The sequence below is a fragment of the Cyclopterus lumpus genome, chromosome 5 (genome assembly GCF_009769545.1).
Source record: "Cyclopterus lumpus isolate fCycLum1 chromosome 5, fCycLum1.pri, whole genome shotgun sequence".
Taxonomy (NCBI): domain Eukaryota; kingdom Metazoa; phylum Chordata; class Actinopteri; order Perciformes; family Cyclopteridae; genus Cyclopterus; species Cyclopterus lumpus.
In genome coordinates this window covers 2,003,173-2,012,715 of record NC_046970.1, presented here as the reverse complement: position 1 = coordinate 2,012,715, position 9,543 = coordinate 2,003,173, and the positions used below count along the sequence as shown (strand labels likewise).

Here is a 9,543-nt window from a genome sequence, read left to right as displayed (position 1 = left end):
ATCTAAGAGGTACATGTTGTACTTTTTAGTGTACTACATCTAAGAGGTACATGTTGTACTTTTTACTACATTAGTCTGACGGCTTTAGTCTCTTTTGAAGCAGTAATATTAAACCAGAAACATCAGATAAAATAGAACAACATAGTACAACAACTTTACGATAAGTACACAACATTCTTTTCCTTCAGTAAGACTTTTACTGTTTCTTTTTCACAGTGTAGTATTTTGTTCCAACAGCACAGATGAACTGGTTCTCTGGACTTCTTGTCAAACACTTTAAACACATACCTGTTCTCTGCAAACTGCACCCTACAAAGTGACCTCACCCTCTCTGTTATCACGGCTAGTGTCACCTGAAATGAACCCAGCACGTTGCGCAGCCTCCGCAGCGACCGGCAGGGGGCGACAGCGGACTGTCTGAGCGCTCCACAACCGCAGCGTGTTGTGAACATTATAACAATGATATTAATTAATGAAGTTCCCCCAAATAATATATATTAACAAAACTCAAATGCATTCTCAATGACGTTATTTTCTCCCTGTTTATGTTTCTATTACAAATAGGTTTTCTAATCAACGTATTGTTGCCATTTGTTCACAAAACGCACCGTACAGACATCAGTTAAATGAATATATGATCATTTCTTATCTTCAGGGTTGTGTGTGTGTAACTGTCACAACCCGGCTCTGAGGCTCTGTCAAATATGGGAAAGGACACAGTGGATGATGGCAAATTAAAAAGGTTATTTATTATAAGCAGGTAAAGAAAAGACATATTGTGACAATTGTGCCAGTCAGTGACATCAGTATCATGTGAATGTGAATGCGTGAGCATGCTGAAGTGTGGGGCGCTGTCAGCGAAAACAAAGAAAGACCTGACCAAGACAGAAGAAGGATCTTTATACCAGGAAACAACTCCGTTACATCGATCGCGTCTCTCCAGCTGTTAAAACCGACTGACAGCTGATCAGCTGATCCGGAGTCAGTGTGAAGCAGACACGTCCTTCACGCGACGCTTGGGAGGAAAGGACGTCTCATTTCTCTCCATAGTATTCTCTCCTCGCCTGGTAGAAGAGACGCGTGCATGGCTATCTGCTAAGCTAAAGAACGAGAGCTAGCGTTGGTTAGCAACAAGCTAAGCTATCGACACAGAGGTGACTCACGTGACTCACGTCGGCTGCTTGGGGGCGGAGCCGGGTTTCGAACCTCTGACCCTGCGCTCCGAATGCCACTGACCAATCCGCTGGACCACCAATGAAAACACGCTTTCCCCGCCCATATTACCCACCATGCATCAGATTGCCCTCGTCATGGTGACCGCTGTCAACAGACTAATGTCTCGGCAGAACTTTTTGAAATGATCTCTTTTCTTTCGACCCAGTTGTTTGCAACTAAATATACTTCTATAGATCTATATTTAAGAAAATTAAATTATACATATATGTATATATATATATATAAATATATATATATATATATATTTATATAGCACTATTAATTAAATGTTCAACAAACATTGTAAACATGTCTTTATATTAGAACCAATGTCATAATAGTTCTGATTTAATTTAAAAAATGTACTGTATGACACTTTATATATAATAAATATTGTGTAAATTCTAATTTAATATCTTTTTGATTTCCATTTGACTCAACACATCTGGTGCACAGTGTGATGCAACTAAGAGAAACAAGCCTCCCTTTTCCCAGTTAGACGGACAGTGTCACACAGGTCAGGGCAGGTTGACTAACATTGAAACATCCACATAGAGCCAGAACGTGGTGGACCTGTGCACGTTGATCACGGAGTTCTGAACTCCCCATCTGCTCATGCACGGTCCAAATACCCGGATGTGTCTGATGTTGGTTCTTCTGATCATCGTTGTCCCTGAACAGGACATTATCACGAGGTCTGGATATCTGGGATCAAGTACAATTGGGATTGTCCTGTAACAGGATATTAATGTTATGCTGTTAGAAATGCACAATAATAGATAATATGATAATACAGCACATACATATACATATATATATATATACTGTATATATATATATATATATATATATATATATATACATACATACATATACATGCATACGGATGTGTGGATTGCGCTGCGCAGCATCAACTCACGTAAGGCTGCGGGCCCTGACGGCATCCCGGACGTGTGCTCCAGGCCTGTGCTGGGCAGCTGACTGGGGTCCTGACTGACATCTTCAACCTGTCACTGGCCCAAGCAGCTGTGCCAACGTGCTTTAAAGCCACCTCTATCGTGCCAGTGCCCAAACACGCCACTGCAGCGAGCCTTAGCGACTTTCGCCCCGCTGCACTTACACCCATCATCATGAAGTGTATGAGAGGCTGGTCTTGGCTCATCTGAAAACCTGCTTACCACCCACACTGGACCCCCTCCAATTCACCTACTGCCAGAACAGGTGTACAGAAGACGCCATCTCCACAGCGCTTCACTCCGCCCTCTCCCACCTGGACAATAAAAACACTTGTGTGAGAATCAGCTTTATTGGCCATGTGTGTGTGCACATACATGTAATTAAATGGTTAAATGTACTCTCTCGTCGTACATACAAATATACATTTTCATTATATACAATATGGTTAAAGTCATTCATGAACCAACTTCAAGGTATGATACCACAAATACAATACTGGTATATTTATCTATAATAGTACTAAATAAAACATCTGTATGGTTCCCTTTTTCACCAGCTTGTTCCTGGACCGATTTTTGAACACTTAACAAATAGCATTAATATTAGTATTATCCTAGTTTGCATGCATGTGAAAAGATTCCACATTTGTCACATGTCTAATTCTGGAGGGAGGGGGGAAACCCCTCCTAATCTTGTCACATTTATAATGTTTATAATTGTTATAATTTTGAAAAATGCAAATTTTGAAAAAAATATATATTGCGCAATCTTGAAATTGGACAAATATTGCGCAATCTTTAAATTCTAAAAGACAAAGCTCCCCACGAATCTGTATATGTTGGCTTACGCTCTCGCCTTCCACACCAGATAAGATGCGGGTTCGAAACCCGGGTGTGGCGGTGGTTCGCACAAAGCGACTCCCCGCGCTTGGTGGGTTTACTCATTTCCTCCCACTTGGATCCGCAAACGGACCACAAATTTCGGACGGTTCTCAACGATACTATGCCCCCCGAGAGAACCGTGTCGGCGTCAGTTGAGCCAAATTGGGAGAACTACCCCTGGATTGCGGTCACGGGACTTCATGACTCCCCGGTACCTCCAACAGGGACACTTGTGTGTGCAGTGTATACATTGCATAATGAGAGTGCGACCTCTGGCTTCAACTGGCGTTTGGCACGTAGGATTACCAGCGATACCAGTGCACGGTGTAACTGGCAGTTTAAAAAAGAAAATGTTCATTTATCAAAAAAAAAAAAGTTACATTAAATTTAAAATTTTTTTTTTTAATTTCATTTTTATTCTTCTTTGGCAATTAACAAAAAAAAAAAAAAAAGTTATTTTATTTTGTATTTCTATATATTCTTTCCGAAACATCTCCCATCTCTTGCGTGTCTGTTTAAAAAAGAAAGTGTTCATTTATCTAAAAAAAAAAAACATTTTTAAAATTTTTAATTTTAATTTTTTTTCTTCTTCCTTTATTAATAAAAAAAAGAAGTTATTTTATTTTTTATTTCTATATATTCTTTCCGAAACATCTCCCATCTCTTGCGTGTCTGTTTTCTGATCGCTTGGTTTAGCCGGAGCTGATACGGTAATTGTGTGATATTCTTTAGTACAAAGGGCTGATTACCTGCTGTACATCTTACACATTTAAACACTCGGATCTCTCCTTCTTTTAGCGACGTATCGCTACAAATCCAACAGTCTTATTTTCACGTTGTTTAGTTCCGCTAACGTTAGCCACCGTGCTAGCTTAGCGGATAGCGATAGCTTCCTTCTGGCCCCCTCCTGCTCGCTCTCTGCTCAGCGTGTCACATGTAGAGCTCTTCCTCTGCCTCCCTTCATGATAACGGTAACACGAGTAGTTCATTTGCTGTGTTGGAGGCAGTTCTCAGTGGGTTCGATGCACCATCGAAGCTCACACGTTAGCTACATCAGTTAGCCTGCCCCCCCTCTCCCCCCACGGCTCCCCTTCACAGGTTGACAAGCAGCCCGCGGGGAGCTCCCTCTGGCGGGCCGGTGGAGGGAGCCGGTCGTGGGCGCTCGGTCCCGAGTACGCCCCGGGGCCCCCCGGGGACAGGTTCTGGTACCGTCTTGTCGAGCTCCTGCCGGTAGAAAGTGGGTCTCTCCTCCTGCGACCGGCCGAGAGGAGCCTTCTGGCCGCGCTGGTTAAGCTAGTTTGGATGATTTGTTATTGTATTGACATTTTAAATGAGTGTCCGGTAGTATATGACGACGTTTCTATCTAGACTTTCTGATGTCAACATTGACACATCTACACTCACACTACACATAGTACGTCAGTAGGTCATACTGCACTGTTTAATTACATGTTCCAATGTTGGCATGCACCAACATTAAGATAGTAAAACTATGTTGAGACTCTTATATAAGCTACATTTACATTGAACAACCTGTATCATTCAATGCCTTTCAAATTCATATCCATATTGGAGAACACAGTAGTGGTACCACATGTGTGAAAAAGAAACTGTACAAATGCAAAGTTGCCACTTCACTTGCAAAATATCTCACCTGTAGCCCAAGACTCTTGTTGTGTGTATATGATGATATCCTCCAATAACTTTCCTTTACATGCTCACAGGACAGAGACTCTAAGTGACTTCTGGAGACAGAGAAATGTTCCTGAGGAAACAATAGAGACCTGGTATGGAGGACAGACAATGACTTAAGTATAAATAAATAAATGCATGAATAAATAAATGTATGAATAAATAAATACAGACAGCCCCAGCTCATTTGCATACAATGACACATAAGTACAGGCATAAATAAATGAAGAAATGTAGAAATAGATTTATTTAATGATGTCCTTTTTAAGGTATCAACTTATATTTATTCATTCCTGTATTTATTTATTTATACCTTTTTATTTAAGCATTTAATTATTCCTGTATTTATTTATACATTTATTTAAGCATTTAATTATTCCTGTATTTATTTATACATTTATTTAAGCATTTAATTATTCCTGTATTTATTTATACATTTATTTAAGCATTTATTTATTTATTCCTGTATTTGAGTCAATCAACTGTACTTTTCAAAGACACTTTTTACTGTTTGTAAATAATTGAACAAAAATGATTAGGTTATCTAATCAGGATTGCTCTTTTTTTAAACAATGTTTACATTGATGCCAGCACATTCAGCTGATGACAGATAGCGAATTAAAGATGTATTTTCCATCATATGGTGATCGCCTAGCAGCGTTAGGATTCTGTAATCGGAAGGAAAACAACAACAACAACAACACTCGGAAATCAGAGGTTTTTGAGCGACTGAAACAAAAATTGTATGTGACCTACCTGGTTCAAATTAACGACATGGTTTGACCGCGGATCAGCCTTTGAGAAACCGGGAGAGCCTGATGTCAATCATCTTGTTAATCTTAGCTGGCTAATAGGACATTTGATCGACTTAGTTGAGCCGCGTACGAGAAATAGGGAAAAAGGATTTGGGTTTCTTCTAATAAAATGCAGGTTTTCCATATTTAAGGCCGTAATGACCTTTTTTAAAGAATTCATTTTTTAATAGTCAGGACGCAGAGTTGGGATTAGAACCCAGGGAGCTGCTGAGAGGAATGTTTATCTTTTTAATAGGATTTTATTGTTACTTGCAGAGTCCACTGTTGGATATAAATGCTCACCTCCAGTCACCAGTCCGTCAAGCTCCTGAAGTTCGCGGATGGCACCACCCTCATTGGTCTCATCTCTGGTGGGGATGAGTCCGCCTACAGGTGGGAGACTGACCATCTGGTGACCTGGTGCAGCCAGAACAACCTGGTGCTCAACGCCCTAAAGACAGTGGAGATGGTTGTGGACTTCAGGAAGAACGCAGCCCCACCCGCCCCCCTCACCCTGTGTGACTCCACGGTCAACTTGGTGGAGTCCTTCCGCTTCCTGGGCTCCACCATATCCCAGGACCTCAAGTGGGAGCTGAACATCAGCTCCATCACCAGAAAGGCGCAGCAGAGGATGTACCGCCTGAGGCAGCTGAAGAAATTCAACCTGCCAAAGACAATGATGGCACACTTTTACACGGCCATCATTGAGTCCATCCTCTGCTCCTCCATCACCGTCTAGTACGCTGCAGCCACTGCCAAGGACAAGGCCCGACTGCAGCGCACCATTCGCTCTGCAGAGAGGGTGATTGGCTGCAATCTGCCGTCCCTCTTGGACCCGTTCGCCTCAAGGTCCCTGAAGCGGGCAAGAAAGATTGCAGCCGACCGCTCTCACCCTGGACACGAGCTGTTTGAGTCCCTTCCATCTGGCAGGAGGCTAGTCCACCAAGTCCTAGACGCACGCCACTCAAACAGCTTCTTCCCGTCAGCAGTCAGCCAGTAAGGAGCTCCTGGAGGGGCTTCCACGTCTCAGCCCAGAGGAGAGGGCTGCGCTGGACGGGGAACTGACGCTGGAGGAGCTGACGGTTGCGGTGGGCCAGATGACCTCGGGAAGAACTCCGGGAATCGACGGCCTCTCCACAGACTTTGTGAAGCATTTCTGGAATGTCATCGGTCCTGACTTCCATGGTGTCCTGATGGAATGCTTTAGGACAGGATCGCTTCCTGTTTCCTGCAAACGAGCAGTCCTCTCCTTGCTGCCTAAGAAGGGCGATTTGGCTCTCCTCAAGAACTGGAGACCAGTTGCCCTGCTTTGCATGGATTACAAGGTGCTCTCCAGAGCCTTGTCCAACAGACTCAGAGACTACTTGGGATCAATTGTTAATAGTGACCAGACATACTGTATCCTGGGTCGAACAATCATGGACAATATATTTCTCTTTCGTGATGTGCTGGATGTGTGTAGATTTCACGATGTAGATGTTGGTATTGTCTCCCTGGATCAGGAAAAGGCCTTTGACAGGGTGGACCACTCTTATTTGTTTCCTTCACTTAGGGCTTTTGGGTTTGGTGAAGGTTTTCTATCTTGGGTGGGTTTGTTGTACAGCGGTGCAGAATGCATGGTGAAAATGGGAGCTGGGCTGGGCCGACCGATCCCTGTACGACGAGGGATAAGGCAGGGTTGTCCTATTTCAGGGCAGCTTTACAGCCTTGCTTTTGAACCCTTGTTATGCAAGTTGAGGAGTCGGCTCAGTGGTCTGTCACTGCCAGGGTCCTCCAGTCTTAGTCGTCCTCTCACTGTGTCAGCATATGCTGATGATGCAAACATTTTCATTAGGCATCAGGGTGATGTTGGTTTGCTGCAGGATATCTTGTCACTCTATGAGAATGCCTCTTCTGCACGGGTGAATTGGGAGAAATCGGAGGCCTTATTGGTGGGACGGTGGACGGAGCAGGTGGTGCCTCACCTGCCCGGAGGTCTTCAGTGGGGAAAAGAGGGATTGAAGGTGCTGGGTGTGTTCTTGGGTTCGGAGGTCTATCAGAAAAAGAATTGGGAGGGAGTTGAGGGGAAGGTGTGTGTCCGTTTCTCTAAGTGGAGATGGTTACTGCCCCAGCTGTCCTTTAGGGGGAGAGTCCTGGTTGCTAACAACTTGGTTGCCTCGACTCTGTGGCACAGGCTCATCGCGCTGACACCACCAGGAGGTCTCATAGCAGCGGTACAGAGGTCTGTTGTGGACTTCTTCTGGTCTGGCCGGCACTGGATTCGTGCAGCAGCTCTCTATCTGCCTGTGGCAGAGGGGGGGCAGGGCCTCATTGATATCCAGTCCAGGGTCCTCTCTTTCAGACTGCGGACTGCACAGAAGCTGCTTTATGACTGCGGCCCCAGCTGGATGGACGCTGCTCGACTGCTGCTGAGGAGGGCTGGGCGGTTGGGATACGACAAACAGCTCTTTCTCCTACAACCTGAGGAAGTGGACTTGGCTGGACTGACGTCGTTCTACAGCTCTGTCCTGCAGGCCTGGCAAGTGTTTAACTTCTCACGTGAACCCAACGAGGCTCCAGGCGTGTGGCTGCTGGAGGAACCTCTGTTTTTCAACAGGTTCATAAGGGCTCAATTGCTGCAGTCTGCCAGCCTACGGACGCGGCTAAGAGAAGTCGGCTGCACCAAACTGGGACATTTGGTGAGGATGTCATCAACGTCATCAGCCGTGGTCGCCTTCAGGCAGAGCATCAACATCGCGTCTGTCAGGTTGACTGGCAGGATAGTGAAGGAGGTCTGTGCCGCCCTGCCGCAACAGCTGAGAGCAGTTGTAGGACGCCATGCTCTGTCTGGCCGGTGGGATGAAGAAAGTGAGTCCACCCCCCCCACTCTGCTCATTGCCCCGGTGGTGGGGGACTGGCAGGAGGGAGGAAATCAGCTGCTGTCTTTCACAACCCCTCACCTGGACAGTTTTCAGGCAGCGGGGAAAAAGGCAATTTACGAAATCTGCGTAAAAGTTGTGAACCTGCGCTCTCTGGCGGGGTTGAAGGAGTCGAGTTGGACCGAGTTCTTTGGCCCAGGTTTTTCCCCGAGGGGCAGCTGGAGGTGTTTGTACAAAATGCCCGTTGAGAAGCGGACAGCAGACCTCCAATGGAGGGTTGTACACGGGGCAGTAGCCACAAATAGATACCGGGCACACCTGGACCCTCTTATTGGGGAGGAATGCTATTTCTGCGGTCAGACGGAGACCCTGGAGCACTTGTTTGCTCGGTGTCCTCGGCTCTCAGCACTGTTTGAACTTTTGAAAGTGTGGTTTCAGGGGCTTGGAGAGAGTTTTTCTTTGTATTTATTCATTTTCGGGCCGAAATATTCCGCAAAAAAGAAGGCTGTCCACACGCTGGTGAACTTTTTGTCCGGTTCTGCCAAGCTAGCCATCTGGCTGACGCGTAAGAATCGGGCCGGGGGTTCTGGTTGTGAGGACCCGGTGCAAGTCATGAAGGGACTGTTGAAAGCTCGACTCAGGCTGGAACACGCTTATTACACGGCAATGGACAACATACAGACTTTCAGGGGTAGATGGACTACGGGGAGCATTTTATGCTCAGTGGGTGATGGTGGAGAGCTGGTGCTGAACTATTGATTGTCCTTGTTCTGTGGTTTTTTGTTTGTTTGTTTGTTTGATTATTAGTTGTTTGTTTGTCCTTCAAGTGATGTTTTAGAGTGGTTTCTGTTTTCACTGCAATAGTGGAATAAAGGATTTTTTCAAACCAAACCTCCTCCTCTCTCCTCCTCTCTCTTCCTCTCCTCCTCTCCTCCTCCCTCCTCTCCTCCTCTCCTCCTCCCTCCTCTCCTCTCTCCTCTCCTCTTCTCTCCTCCTCTCCTCCTCTCCTCTTCTCCTCCTCTCTCCTCTTCTCTCCTCTCCTCTCTCCTCCTCTCCTCTCTTCTCCTCCTCTCTCCTCTCCTCCTCCTCTCCTCTCTCCTCCTCTCCTCTCCTCTATCTTTGAATCCGATGATGGAAACTAATAAA

The 9,543-nt window shown here is 45.3% G+C and overlaps 1 long non-coding RNA gene across 1 annotated transcript; it reads left to right on the top strand.

Annotated features, from left to right (window-relative positions):
* Positions 1-3,707: 3,707 nt before the first annotated feature.
* On the top strand, positions 3,708-5,925 carry LOC117731492. The gene is made up of 3 exons (XR_004609535.1): positions 3,708-3,763; positions 4,778-4,840; positions 5,816-5,925. It is a non-coding gene; the product is annotated as an uncharacterized LOC117731492 (long non-coding RNA).
* The last annotated feature ends 3,618 nt before the right edge of the window (positions 5,926-9,543 follow it).